Raw genomic sequence first — 14,985 nt, 5'->3', positions numbered from 1 at the left:
CAAAGTAGGAGAGGAAACAGATAGAAAAATATTATATCTTTCATCATATTACATGGATTAATAGCCTATACCATGAGTTATATGTTTGATAGAAATGGAATCAAATTTTAATTTTCAAAACATAAATGTTGAAACTATACTTAATTACTTGAAGGTTTTATATAAAATACACATAATTTGCCATATGGGTATTTTCAAATGTGCTTTATTAATTAAGTATATGATTCATTCAGTAGTCATTTTTTCTCCCTTATTTTAAATTATAATTTGGAAATATAACATATGCACAAAATCAAACATATTTAGACCATGTTTGATAACAATGTCAGAACTAATAAAAATCTTAGGCAATAAAATATTCACACTTGATATTACATACTGAGCCTAAATTTGTCTACTTTTCAACATGGAGACAATCCAATGCTGCTCTAATTATAAATTAAACTTATTTTCAAAAATTAAAAGTATTTAAAATGCAAATGCCCTTTATAGCAATTTCAACTTCAATATTTAAGATATATCTTATTAAACCTTCTCCCACAATTTTTTCATTTTGTTTCTCTTATTTGCCTTCAGTTATTATTCTTTTTATTTGTGTTAATACATGTTTAAGCTTGTGGACTACATCTCTAAGAAGTACCCATAAACATGGCTATGTTTAATTTTGAGTATATAATTCACAGTGAATTAAGATAAATATTTGACAAGTGTCTGGGTTGCTTGAACAGTTATTTCTGTTCTCTTAGTGAATGTTTATGTAATTATCCTTTTGATATTATCATAACTGTCTATGTTACCTGAACACAAGTTCTGAGATATTTATTTACTTCATTAATTACTTTATGCAGAGAGAACATATTGGACTTCTGAAATGCAACCAAAGAAATAACAAGTATAGTAGATTTCAGGTACAATATTTTAGAATAGCAGATTGTTTCTCACTGCCAAAACAAGGTAAGTCATTCCATGTAAAATGACGATCAAAGGAATATTATCAATCACACTAGCTGATAAACTTTTAGTACAGAGATTGAGAATTGGACTTAAATTCCTTAATTAAAGTAATAAGCATAGATTTCATGATTTTTTCTTAATACCAAACTTTTCAATCTACATATGAAAACAAATGAGTGATACAATTGGCAGAAAATATTCCTGGACAAAGAAGTATGAAAATGAATGTCTTCCAATCTGTTTGAATGTGAGTTAAATGAATGTATTCAAGAGCAAATTAGGTCCCTAGTGATAATTACAGTGGGCTCTAATATGTTTAATATAGTATAACCTTGTTTGTATTTTGGCTTGACCATAATTTTAGTATCAGTTTAAACAATCTTCAAAGAAATGTACTTTCTCCTTGAGCTATGTATAGTAGTAATAATAATAATAGTAATATGTCAAGATACATAAACAGAAAATTACTGAGAGTTTAACCAGAATTCAAAATAAAACTATTCTTGTTAATAGCTAAAAAAAACAAAAACTGAGACTTAGATGATTATCAAAAGATGAATGCTCCAGTAATGTCTCATTTTCTATTTTTTTTAAGTATGAATTATGAGGCTAAGTATTCAAGTTACCAGAATTATGTCTTAAAGAACAACTTAGAAATGTAACTGGAAATCACCAGGATCTATAACATATGTGTTATTATCCAATGTAGTGGTTAATTTTATGCGTCAACTTGACTGGGTATGCCTGTGAGGGTGTTTCAGGAAGAAATTAGCATTTGAATTATTAGACTAAGTAAAGAAGATCCACGCTCATCAATGTGGGCAGGCATCATCATATTGGTTGAGGGCCCAAACAGAACAAAAAGGTGGAGAAAGGGGAAATTTTCTCTCCCTCTCAAGCTGGGACACCATTTCCTCCACCCTCAGCTCTCCCCCCACATTCTCAGTTCTCAGGCCTTCAACCTTGGATTGAGAGGTCCAGCATCAACTCCCTCGTTTCTCAGGCCAACAGACTCAAGACGAATTACACTACCAGCTTTTCTGGGTCTCCAGATTACAGATACCAGATTGTGGGACATCTCAGTCTCCATAAACCAGTTCCCTTAAAAAGTCTCTTCTCATTTATCTATATAACTATCCTATTGGTTCTGTTTCTCTAGAATTACTTAACACATCCAACTACATCACTTATCCAATGTTTTTCTAATCTAGTTTCTAAATTGAAAAGAAAAGAGACCACAGAGTACTTCTGTGTTTGTCTTTCAGCACATCTGAAGATTCCTCTTTCTATCCTGGAGAGCAAGATGACAAAGCTTAAACTGGTTGATAATACTGTAGACTAGTATGATGTTTAGTTAAACAAAGCATGCCAATTAATATTAAACTGAAAGGAGACTTTCATTATGTCATACAGGTTTTTATACTTGGTGATATAATTTTCTAAAATATTTTCTAAAATATTTATCATTTTTGTAATTATCCTTTTTTATTGTTTTCAGAACAAAAGAGAAAATAGATGATTAGTTAAATCAATAGCTCTCAAAGTGTGGTCTTGTTAGTCTTTCATGGCCCTAGGACTCTTCAGTGGGTCCAAAAGTTCAGAACTATATACATAATAATACTAGGACATTATCTTTTAGCTCTCATTCACTCAGTAGTGTCAGTGAATGTTTTCAGAGGCTGTAATAGTATGTGATGAAATGCAAATACTTTTGATAACCCAGATTTCTTATATTAAGCATTATATAAGGGAGATCTGAAAAATGTAAAGAGATACTACTATTATCAATTCTTTTATTTTTAAAAATACAGCCATCTTTAGGAAAAGAAAAATGTTATCTATGTTTACAGGAAATAAGCTTATTGTTATATTTAAATCAACTAAAATCAATATTTTAATTATTAGTTTTACTTTCTAATATAGTAACTATTGCTAGAGATAATCTACATAAATGTTTCAGGATCCTCAATAATATTTAATTATTCTGTTTCCTGAGAAACCAACAGTTTATGAAAAGAAAATGTTTGAGAACGAGTGACTAAAATCATTAGATTTATAATTCAATAATATCAAAGTAAGAATAATGGCAAAATATCATTAATGCCTAAAGAGCAATAACAAAATCTCATACATGTAGAAGATTAGGGGAAGTGGTATCTTTACCCATGCCAGATACAACCATAAGACTACATGTTTAAACACATAATTCCTGTCAGGATCCAAGGCATCCATGACTGGAATTAAAGTAAATAAGAGTTTCCCCTAACACCAAATGTATCTGAAATATTGTATATCATTAGAGTATCATTTCTGAATTATTTTGGGCCTCACACTTTTTAGGTAAGGTAATGCTCTAGAGAATTTTTATTTGCCATCTATGATTGCATTAACAAAATACCACAAAATTAGCACCTTACAAAAACACACATTTATTATGTCACAATTTCTATGGGTCAGGAATCTGGGCACAGCTTAGCTGCATCCTCTGCTTTAGTCTCTCACAAGCTGCAATGAGTTTGTCATCCAGGGCTGGACTCTAAACTGAAAGTTTGGTGTGGGAAAGGACCCACTTTTCTAAGTTTATATAGTTGCTGACAGAATTCAGTTCCTAGAGACTGCTGGACTGTTGGCCTCAGTTTCTATCCGACTCTTGGCTGTGAACTACCCTCAGTTCCTTGTCACATGGGCCTCTCTAACTCAGCTGCTTGCTTCATCAAACTGCGGTAGTCAGAAAGCAATAGGGAGTCTTAGAAAGACACAAGTCACAATCTTCAGACTAATGCTCTTCCAACTGAGCTATTTTGGCCATCCTACAAGCCACAATCTTATGTAACCCAATCACAGATATGATATCTCATCCATCTTGCTGTATTTTATTGCTTATAAGCAAAGCAGGACAGCCAACTCAACTCACTGCAACAGGAGGAGATTACACAAGGGTGTGGATACTGACAGAGATCATTAAAGTCGCTTTAAGTATACCTAGTAATACCTGACTAAATTCCCAAGCACAGAAAAAAACAATGTCCAGTTATTATAAAAAATATGTTTTCACTCATGCATGCATTTTCTGATCATCGATTTTGTGATAAGCTCAATTTATGATGTGACTTAGGATGAAAAGAAAACCATGCAATTACCTTCTGTTCTAAATAAATATGAATTTCCTAGATGAAGGATAATAAGCAAATACTATCCTTTAGAAATTCTAATAACTTGCTGTTGGTACACTGAGCAATGGTATATCAAGTTTACTAAGGTCATTGCTAATGTGACACTAGAATTAAATCTTGGTGGACTAGGGAGCGTTAGTGAGGTAAAAAGGTATCTTTGAGAAATAAAGACTGTCATGTAATGGGACTAGCAGAAGCAGATTCACAGGATGAAATAACTTGAAACCTTCTGGAAATTGCATCAAGGGGACGGGTTTTAAAAGTTAGGAAGTGGGGCTTTCCTGGTGGCGCAGTGGTTGAGAGTCCGCCTGCTGATACAGGGAATGTGGCTTCGCGTCCCTGTCCGGGAAGATCCCACATGCCGCGGAGCGGCTGGGTCCGTGAACCATGGCCGCTGGCTGCTGAGCCTGCGTGTCCGGAGCCTGTGCTCTGCAACAGGAGAGGCCACAGCTGTGAGAGGGCCTCGTACCGCAAAAAAAAAAAAAAAAAAGTTAGGAAGGGGTCAGATAATGAAGGATGTGTCTGCTAATAAAAGTCATTCAATCTTTTCACCTGAAAGTTACTGAAAAATATAATTTCTAATTATGATAAGTTGTACTTTCACAATGTAATCCATCAATCAATTAATGATAATATTTAGTGACATCATGCTGGAATTAATGGAGTGAAATGATTTGGGGAAATTAGATTACTATCACCAGGAAATTAAGATGCCTTCTATAATTATCCAGGTAAGAAATTTTGAAGATTTGAAGAAAGATACACTCTTGGAAAATAGAAGCAGGATCACATAAGATAGGTATTGACAAAGTGGGCTCTGTTAATAGATAACTTTCTGAGAGGGTGATAGAACAGTGTCGACATTTCTCCTCCCTCAGCCCCCAAGTTAATGTATCTCCAATTCACGTGTGGATTTTATTAAAATCTGACTTTGTAGGTCTGGATTAGGACTTGATAGTCTCCATTTCTAATAAGGTCCCAGGTGATCATTAGGCTGCTGCTCCTCAAAACATATTTTAAGTAACACAAGTCCAAACTATGTTTTTTGTTTTTTTTTTTTTTTTTTGCGGTACGTGGGCCTCTCACTGTTGTGGCCTCTCCCGTTGCGGAGCACAGGCTCCAGACACGCAGGCTCAGCGGCCATGGCTCATGGGCCCAGCCGCTCCGCGGCATGTGGGATCTTCCCAGACCGGGGCATGAACCCATGTCCCCTGCATCGGCAGGTGGACTCTCAACCTAAAGGTTTTATGATTAGAAGTGGCATGAGCGATCAAGACAAAGCATGTAGCATACACAACCACATACCCACACGCTCACATGGATCTAAAGAGAAGAATAAAAGTAGCTAAGGAGATACATGGACTAAACCACTGTAACAAAAAGTGAGGCTGATAGTGACAAATAAAAGTACAGGTATTTGTATCTGGAGAGGCAGATTCTCAGAGTGGTCTTATCAGTTGCAGGATGATTTTAAGGTAACTTTGGTGATGTGCAATCTATTTTACTACCTCCTTTGGTTCAAGAAAATTAACTTCTCATTAATCTCTACAACTGAAAAGGACCAGGTTAATGTTGGGAGGTATACTAGAAGGAAAGAAACAACGTATGTGGCAAATGGCAATTACACTTTTGATTAACACTGTTCTAGCTTATTTCCTCATTTTCTGTAAAGAGGGATGCAAATAAAAGTCCAAAAAGAATGGTAAAGTTGGAATGAATGTAAGGAAAGATTTCAAATTTATCTCTTGAGGAGAATGGAAAACAAAAGGTTGACTGAAAATAATTAAAAGTGTTACTAGAAAGAATTGACAAGTACTGTATATTTGAGCTGTGGATTCAACTTGTAGTAGCAACGGTGTACATAACTGTTTCACTTTTTATTCCCCCCCCCTTTTAGAGTAAATGCTTTTTATTTTTTCTACCCCATAATCCTTCTTCTCTGGAGGAGCAGTATCTTCAGTGTGGTAATTGTGCTTTCTTCCTGCTCCAAATATATTTCCTATATAACCTGCTAATTTCTGATTTAACTCTCTGTTTATTGGGGATAGTTGATTAGGTGTGGGATAGTTAACTGGGTGTGGGAGTCTTTTCCTGGAAACTTCTAAACTGAAGCTGAGATTGCCTCTGTTGGAATTTCTAATATGTAAAATTTGGAGCAGTGAGTCCCATCAGTTGACAAATTCGGTTGGAAATGAGAACGGAGCCAGTATAAAAAGAAAAACAAGCATATGAAATTATATAAATATGAATTAGAGATTCTTGTTCTAAATGATTCTGCCATTCTCTGGCTTTTCTAATCTCCAAGAGTTTTGATCCACAAATGTTCCACAAACACTGCAGGCACATAATCACCACTACCTCCTGAAGTCTATGCCAGGGCTGGTAAGAATTTTCTTTTGCAGTAAAAAAGGTATGACAAATTCAACCTCAAAATAACATTATTCACAGTAAAATACAAAATAATATATTTTCCATTTATTTCCTTTTCTGAATTTTGTCATAGGCACTACTCTATAAGGTTCAATCAAGTTCATTTTTATGTCAACCAAACTTAATTGATTTAGTTCAGCTTCATGGCTTTGCACTGAGGTATTACCCTCAAAGAATGCTAATCAAGTAATTCCATGACATTTATATAACCTTGCAGTAAAAGTACACCAATGTAAAGGTGGGTAAATTACAGTCTATTTGATGCTTGATTTATCCCACAGCTGTATCCAGCAATGAAATATAGCAGCTAGGAACTAAAGGTTGGGTGGTTTTCAAACAAATTAGGAGTTATATGACAAAGAGGGTAGATCCCTGGGGGAACACTAAGAATGAATTGGGTTATTTAAAAACTCTTGGTTTTGTCAGGACCTGGTTTACATTTGAATTTTCTTCTGACTAAAATAAGTTAGAAGTTGGACAGACACACATATTTGTATTTCTTTGCTAATCTACTTAGAATCACTGAGGAGTATTTCATCAAAGCTACTGCAGAAAAGTTTAATACTTAAAAATATTGACTGATATAAAAGAAAAATAGGATACGCTTAACATCAGGGGAGAGCTAGTTTCTACCTGTGCCACTCCCACTTAACAGTACCACTTAGGGCCTGTTCAAATACCCCTGAGTGTATATTTGCTCTGAATGTTTACTGAAGGGAATTTAGGTTCATATTTTTGAAAGTGAATAATATTGCTATAGTATTATAAAAAGAGAGGCAAGCTTCCTTTATCTGTAGATCAAGTTTAGAAAATTCAACAGTGGTATAATTTTCTGACATGTTTCTACAGTGATATGAAAAAGGCACCATTATGATATCCAACCAGTACTTTTAGACATCTTGTTTTACTTTTGGACCTTAAGTAGCAATTTACACCTTGAGGAAATTGACAACCGCCTGATTAATATTCATGCTAATCATAAACACGTTTTTACAATAGAGATATTAAACAGTCAATTGAAAATCTGGTATTTCCAATTCTTATGCATCAAAGTACTGATTTGGAATATCTCTTAAAATGTAATATGGAATTAAACAATTCAATCATATATAGAAGAATGAGGTCATATAGCTTTACTAGGCAAAGAAAAGGGAAATTTAATAGTAATTAATCTAAAAATAGTTTTTTTATCAAAGGTATCAATTTAGAATCAGTATTTATACTGTTTCCATAAAGTTCATCATTATATACATGGAGTAACTAAGAATTTATTTATAATTTTGATGATGCATATTCAATTCATAAAACAAAGGCAAGTTTAAACATAAATTACATGATTTAAAAATTGAGGAAAGTTCAACTTTTAATATCTTTGCAGTTCTACCAGGTATCTGAAAACATAATATTGTGTATATAGAACATATGGGTAGTGATATAGCCTATGGTTCATTCAACAAGAAAATGATTAGATATGAAAAAGGAGATAGTATATTTGATATTAGTATAAGAAAACCTGGTACATCATTTAGAGATAAAGAAATAAAGGATATTTTGAATTTTAATTGCACTGTAACTTACAACAGTCTGATATTAGACATGTCACTTAGGCTGCCATCCCTTCTCTTTTCCTTGGGTCACATCACGCTCTTTCTTTAATGGAAAGCCACCTAAAATTATTTCCTTTTTCCTTTTCCTATTAACTGAACAAGAGATGAAATATTTCTTTAAAAAAAAAGGGGTTCACAAATGCTTTAATTAACTTAATAAAACTAATTACCCTCCCTCAGACATCACTGGAGTTATTGTTATACACAATTAGTGATTGTATTTCATGATTATTCAAATTAGTTTAATGATCCAAAGGTAAGTTTTTGCCAGTAGGTTAACCTTGCCCTTATTTCGAAGAGTTCTGAATTGTGAGATGCATTTCCATTCGAATTTCAGATTTCACAATCTTTATTGGCCAATTTGGTTGTGTAAATAGGTGTTTTATTAATAATGCTCCTCATGCAAGATTATGTGCAACTACTTTGTAACTAAAATATAATCTGCATGAATTAAAAACACTGACACTGTATAGAACAGTGAACTCTACTCAATATTATGTAACAAACTAAATGGGAAAAGAATTTGAGAAAGAATAACTACATGTATAACTGAATCACTTTGCTGTACACCTGAAACTAACACAACATTGTTAATCAACTATACTCCAATACAAAATAAAAATAAAATAAAATAAAAGTAAAATAAAAATACTCTGACAAAATTATTATTTTTATCTAACAGCTAAAGAACAGAACCCTGGCAATATTAATTTGTGTAAACATTTCAGAATCAACCTGCTCATGAGAAACTTTGGTTAATTCAATCAAAAATCCACATTGACAATTTGTGTTATTTAACTGTTTAGATAAATAAAATGAAAGAATGGATACTCATAAGGAACAATTTTATATCCAGCTAAGTTATGTAAGATTATCTTAAAACTCCCACCATAAACAAATTGTGGTTTATCCATGAGAGGATATCCCTCAGAAATTAAAAATGATTAAAATATTGATACATACAATATGATGAATCTCAAAATATTTATGCTGAGTGATAGAATCTATGCAAAAAGAGTACAGATTGTATGAAAATTCAAACTGAAAGATAGTGGCAGAAATCATAGCAGTGATTACCTGAATTACAAGGGGACTTGAGAATTTTTGTAGGTGATTGACCAAAACCGCTATGTTGACATTTTGATTCTAGTGATGGCTCTACAGGTGTATGGATATCTAAAAATATGTCAAATTTTAAATATGTGCAGTATATTGTATTCAACTATATGTCAATAAAACTAAAAATAATTTATGAAAAATGGAATGTTATTTAAGAGCAAGCAAAATTTCAGGAAAGCAGGAAAATAGCAACAATTCCTTGGGTAGGAAATAAAATTTGTAGGGATTTGTGAGGATTTGTGTGAATGTTCTATTATACAAGTAGACTGTGAGATCTCAAGCTATTTCCTTCTACACCCACCGTGGAAAGTGTGGCGATTATTTTGTAGTAACCATCAAAATCTATTTCAAATTAATTTTGACCAACTTGCTTTAAAAATCTGTATTTTTAATAGTATAGCTTCATATATTAATTTTTGCATGGTTGCTGTAACATCCAGTGCATATAAACCCAATCAAAGTGTTTTCTTTCAAAGTCATATGCATTTTAATTAAAAAAACAGACCATTTATTAATTATTCAAAATTATTAAAAATTTTTTTCCCAAGTATTTAACACTCAGTTTTCTCCTGTCCAGTAATTTGGTTTGAAAATTGGGCAGAGTGTATATTACTATGTAGCAGCTCTGGATTCTATTTTATTCCTCTGATGGGTTTGTTTGTTTAAATTTGCTTTAGGAGGTAATTAACTTGACTGCAATCAGACTGTAAAGTCTTCCTACAGCATCATGAGCAACCATTGGTTCTGATTTCTATGCTCAGCTTGTCTCTGTTTATCTGTCTGTCTTTAACTTTTGTCACTCTGTCTAGCTCCCTAAAGATTTCCTATGCTTTTATAGTGTTTACCCTCAGCCTGTGATTATATGTGGTGCCTTGAACCATTAAGGCTACAGGCCACTGCCCTTCCAACTGAGAATGAGCAAGGAGCATATTCAAGGCTGTGTCACATTCATAATTACCCTCAGGCCTTCTATTTTTCACTGGGCTTTGGGCTTTCTCATGAACATGCAGAGTCTATCAGTGGTCAGAGATTATTTCAGCCTCTCTATGGCTCTCACAATTCCAAAATCTACTCTTTGAATATTCAGCTGATCTGTAACATCTGAACCTGGTGGGGGAGGGGATGGGGGAAAGGTGACAAATATGCCATATTTATCAGAAGCAGTAGCAGGTTTTCATGAGTAAATAATTTTCTACTGTTAACCAGTGTACTAAAATAATTGTTTTAAATAATGCACTCCAGTTTTATCTGTTTTCTATATAGAGGAATTACCTAATTCCATGCCTCTATAACCAGAAACAGAGCTCCATGAAGCTTTATTTTCATGTATTATAAATATTCCTTTAATTCACTATCAATGTTTAAAGTATTGTGCAAAATTGTCAAAATTATACTTGTTCTTTTCAAAAACATCGATCTACCCAACTATGTCTAACATATTTTATAATAATTTTTAAGTTAATCCACATCTGGCCCCTGAAGGAAGAAGTACAATGCCCTTTGGAAGGATTAATATACAAAGCATCACAAATATTTAGGTTTTCTAGTGGTTGCATGGCTAGAGGGTGATGAGACACTGGATTTCATCTAAGGTCCTCATTGAACATCCTTCAAAGGGTTTCCTTGCTACGATTAAGCCATGATAATATAGAACAGAGAGTGACAAAGGTTTAAATGTCTCCAAATGATTATTTTAAGAGTCTTAGCTTGGCAGGCCAAGTTCTATAAACCAAAACACTTCCACAGATAGAAAAACTTTAAGAGTTTTTATACAAAATGACAGTGTTTATACTTTTAACAGAATTAATGACTCTGTTGTGAATGAATATATCCTAAGAAGATAAAATGGGAAAATATGACATATCTAAGGAAAGTGAATCTATTTTGGTAGGAACAGTGACTTTGTACTTGAGAAATAAGTATTTAGTCCAAAGCCAGAAGAAAACTGTATGTTAATTGTACATGTGATTTTACTTTTACACTTAAGATAGATTTCAAAAACAGTTACTAAAAATATATTATTCAATGATGTTTTCATTAGTAGTTTCACTTGTACCTAATAATTTTCTTATTTTATTTGGATTTACTTCTTAGGAAAATAGCTACAGATATCTACTCTCATCCCAGACTAAGTAATTTCAGTATACATGGTATCTCAAAATGGGCTTAACAAAATGCAAGTTAGTACTAACAGCACCCATAATCCTTTGCAGAGACATTTCTTAATATTTTATTATAATATTCTTAAAAAGTATTCATGTCTAATGTTAATAACTTAGAAGAGAAAGACAGATATCTAGCCCTTGTCTCAAATCATTCTCCAAATCCAACTAACCACTGGCAGATGTTCTATTCACATTTTTTTGTGTTGTTTTTTTTGTTTTGTTTTTTTGTTTTGTGGTACGCGGGCCTCTCACTGTTGTGGCCTCTCCCATTGTGGAGCACAGGCTCTGGGCGTGCAGGCTCAGCCACCATGGCTCACGGGCCTAGCCGCTCCACAGCATGTGGGATCTTCCCGGACCGGGGCACGAACCCGTGTCCCCTGCATCGGCAGTCGAACTCTCAACCACTGTGCCACCAGGGAAGCCCTCTATTCACATTTTTAAAGATGTGTTACTGTTACTTTTTTTTAAGTGTTTAACTTTTTATAACATTGTATCTATTATAATTTAGATAACTATAAATCAGTCTTCTGACTCTTCCACTCACCTTTTCTCTCACTCTTTCCATCTATCTGTCCAGTCATCTCATGATCTCTTTCTAACAGTGAAATTTTTTTCATACCAAGTCCATGTAAAAATAAATAATATCCCAGCCTTTAGCACACTCACTATAATAGAACTATTTCCATAATAGAGGGATACTAACTAAAATTGGTCCATTAGGCCCTTGAGAGAAAAGGGTAACAAGTAAAGTGCTGATTTCCTTATTGTTTGACAATGAAAAAAGAAAAGATTAAATCTGTCAAACAAACTATCATCTTCACTTTACTAGCAGCCTTTGTGGTATTGATTTTGACAAAAGCCCTTTCAAACAGAACAATTACGTTTAGTTGCCCAATTATCCTTTGGAATTCAGGTGTTTTCCCATTACAGAAGTTCAGAGAAGTTCTTTTAGTTGGCGTGTGAAATTATTTCCAAGTGAACATCAAATCCTAGACTTAGGAGGAAGTTCAGATGCCTTGACTTGGCCTCATATTCTCCAAATCTAAAACACTGCTGGCAGATACTCTGTTCATGTTATTAATTCTTTAAAATTGATAGTCCATGGACTTTCTAATATCCTCTTGTACTGAATAATCATGACAATCACAAGTTCCTATCAATATTAATTTCCTGTTTAAAATGCAATTCCTTTGGTCTTTTTATATGGCATATGGACCCTAGGATTTTAATAGTTTCTTTAAAAATGAGAAATCACACTATATTTTTCTTTTAAACTGATTTATACTCTACCTTTTTTTTTTTTTTTTGGCAGTACACGGGTCTCTCACTGTTGTGGCCTTTCCCGTTGTGGAGCACTGGCTGCGGATGCACATGCTCAGTGGCTATGGCTCATGGGCCCAGCCGCTCTGTGGCATGTGGGATCCTCCCGTACAGGGCCCAAACCCGTGTCCCCTGCATCGGCAGGCGGACTCTCAACCACTGCGCCACCAGGGAAGCCCTCTACCTTTTTTTATACACATACATGTGTTACAGAAATATTGATTTTTTATAGAAATATCACATAAAATCAAGGTACAATTTCTTCCCATTTGTTTACCATTTCACACAGTTTAGTTGATCCCTAATTTTAAAATACATGGCAAGACAGTATTGAGAAAATTCTGTCACTATCATTTAAAAAATATTTTTAGGAGAAATTATTATCAAGAACAGTGAATAAATGGAAACTGATAAAGAGTTGGAAGAAAAAAATGTAAAAATAATCAAAAACACTTATCAGGAAAAAAATGCCTATTCTTTCAAAGTTTTGGTCAGTGTTACATGAAAAAATTATTAACAATTTTATTCTACCTTTTCCCTGTCATAATTTATTACTAGGCAGGAAATTCTGTCAAAAACAAATTATGAAATTGTTGAGATATCACAATGGATAACACAAGCCTTTTGTCCATTAGAATTTCTAAAGTAGGAAAAATAAATCTATCTTCTAAACGGTGTATTACAAAGAAATCATGCAAATTCAGAGTGAATTTTTTATTTCTGTAATTCTGGCATGCTTTGCTTCATATTCTATATTGCCATACATACACAGATTTGTTTTTAATTTTTTTTGTTTTAATTGTTTTATTTTGTAATTTGACAGAAATCAATAGTGTCAGGGAATCGGAGAGGGAAAAACAAGCAACACTAAGAAGGTGATAAGGAGGTAATTTAACCTATTATTTGTTGCTGAAATACCAATAAAGAAGGAATTATCAAAAATTACACCTTTACCTCCTACAATTCCACACTCAAGTGAAATTTTTCCCCAAGTGGTGAGGTTTTAATTTGAATTTGAGTATGTTTTTTTTTTTAATTAAAAATGGTGACATCCAATTTGTTGACAGTTAGAGAGTGAACAATTAATTAACAAAGAGTCCAAGCATTGTTTGAAATTTTAATTTAAATTTCAATAAAATTATACTTCCAAACTCTTAGATATTATACTTACAATATCTGCTGATATATTCTATCCCATTGCTTTGCACATTAAGTAAAATAGAAAGAATAAAAATAAAGACAAATCTGTTTTCACCTGCAACATTCAAATACTAACAGATGTTTATTCACAGTGAAGAGTAAAATGTCTCTTAAAAAAGAAAAATGTGGACTACACATTTCACAATGAATTTATTTTAAATGTAAACTTTGTAGAACACATTTAGCTACCTTTATTTGCCTTTCATTGTTTTTGGAAAGGGAATAAGTATACACTAACAACTCAGTGGACTCTTATTAGGGAGATTTGTAAAAATTATATCCAATTAAATCTAACACTATTTGTCTCCTATGAAAAACTGAATTATCACATTCACTAAAGTGAAACATTGTTTCTTTCCTTTTGCTTACAACAGGTTCTAAGATTTCCATGACCAAAGCATAACTAATTTCATAAATTCACAACCAATCAAGGAGTCAATTCATGTCAGGACTCACTGAGTATTAAAGAAGATAGATTAATTCTGTCTTTGAAGAGATTTTCAAAGTATTCTAACATTTAAGCACTATCCTAAGAGAGACAAGGAAAACACAACTTGGCCTCCCACCAAAGAAGAATGTTTCTTCTAATGATTAACGGATATTCTAATTTTTATTGATATTTCTTAAGTTGTACATCATGGGAAATATTAGCAGTGTTACGAATGGGAGAAAGTGATAGGCGAAAATGAAAGCTGGCTCTCTCCATTGGTGCTATGTGTCTAAGATAATGACAATGAAATATACAGATAAGAGCAGAGATAGAAACTAGAATGGCCCTTAATGTATTTTTCTATAATTTTATGTGTTTATTCTAATCTTATTTTTTTTTAATTTTGGAAAATAATTCCAGCAATATTTATTTAACTACCTGAAAAATTTACTGATGTAAATGGTGAAATGCTAAGGTTGTTTTTTTTGTTTGTTTTTAATGCTATTTAAAAAGCATACATGAGATTTCAAGAAAGTATGGGGAATTCTCAGTTGCCAAAAATGAGGTGTTTATATGAATCCAAAGTG

Source organism: Monodon monoceros, unplaced genomic scaffold, assembly GCF_005190385.1.
Source record: "Monodon monoceros isolate NGI ecotype Baffin Bay Population unplaced genomic scaffold, NGI_Narwhal_1 Super_Scaffold_11, whole genome shotgun sequence".
NCBI lineage: Eukaryota > Metazoa > Chordata > Mammalia > Artiodactyla > Monodontidae > Monodon > Monodon monoceros.
Note: the sequence above shows the minus strand (reverse complement) of the source record.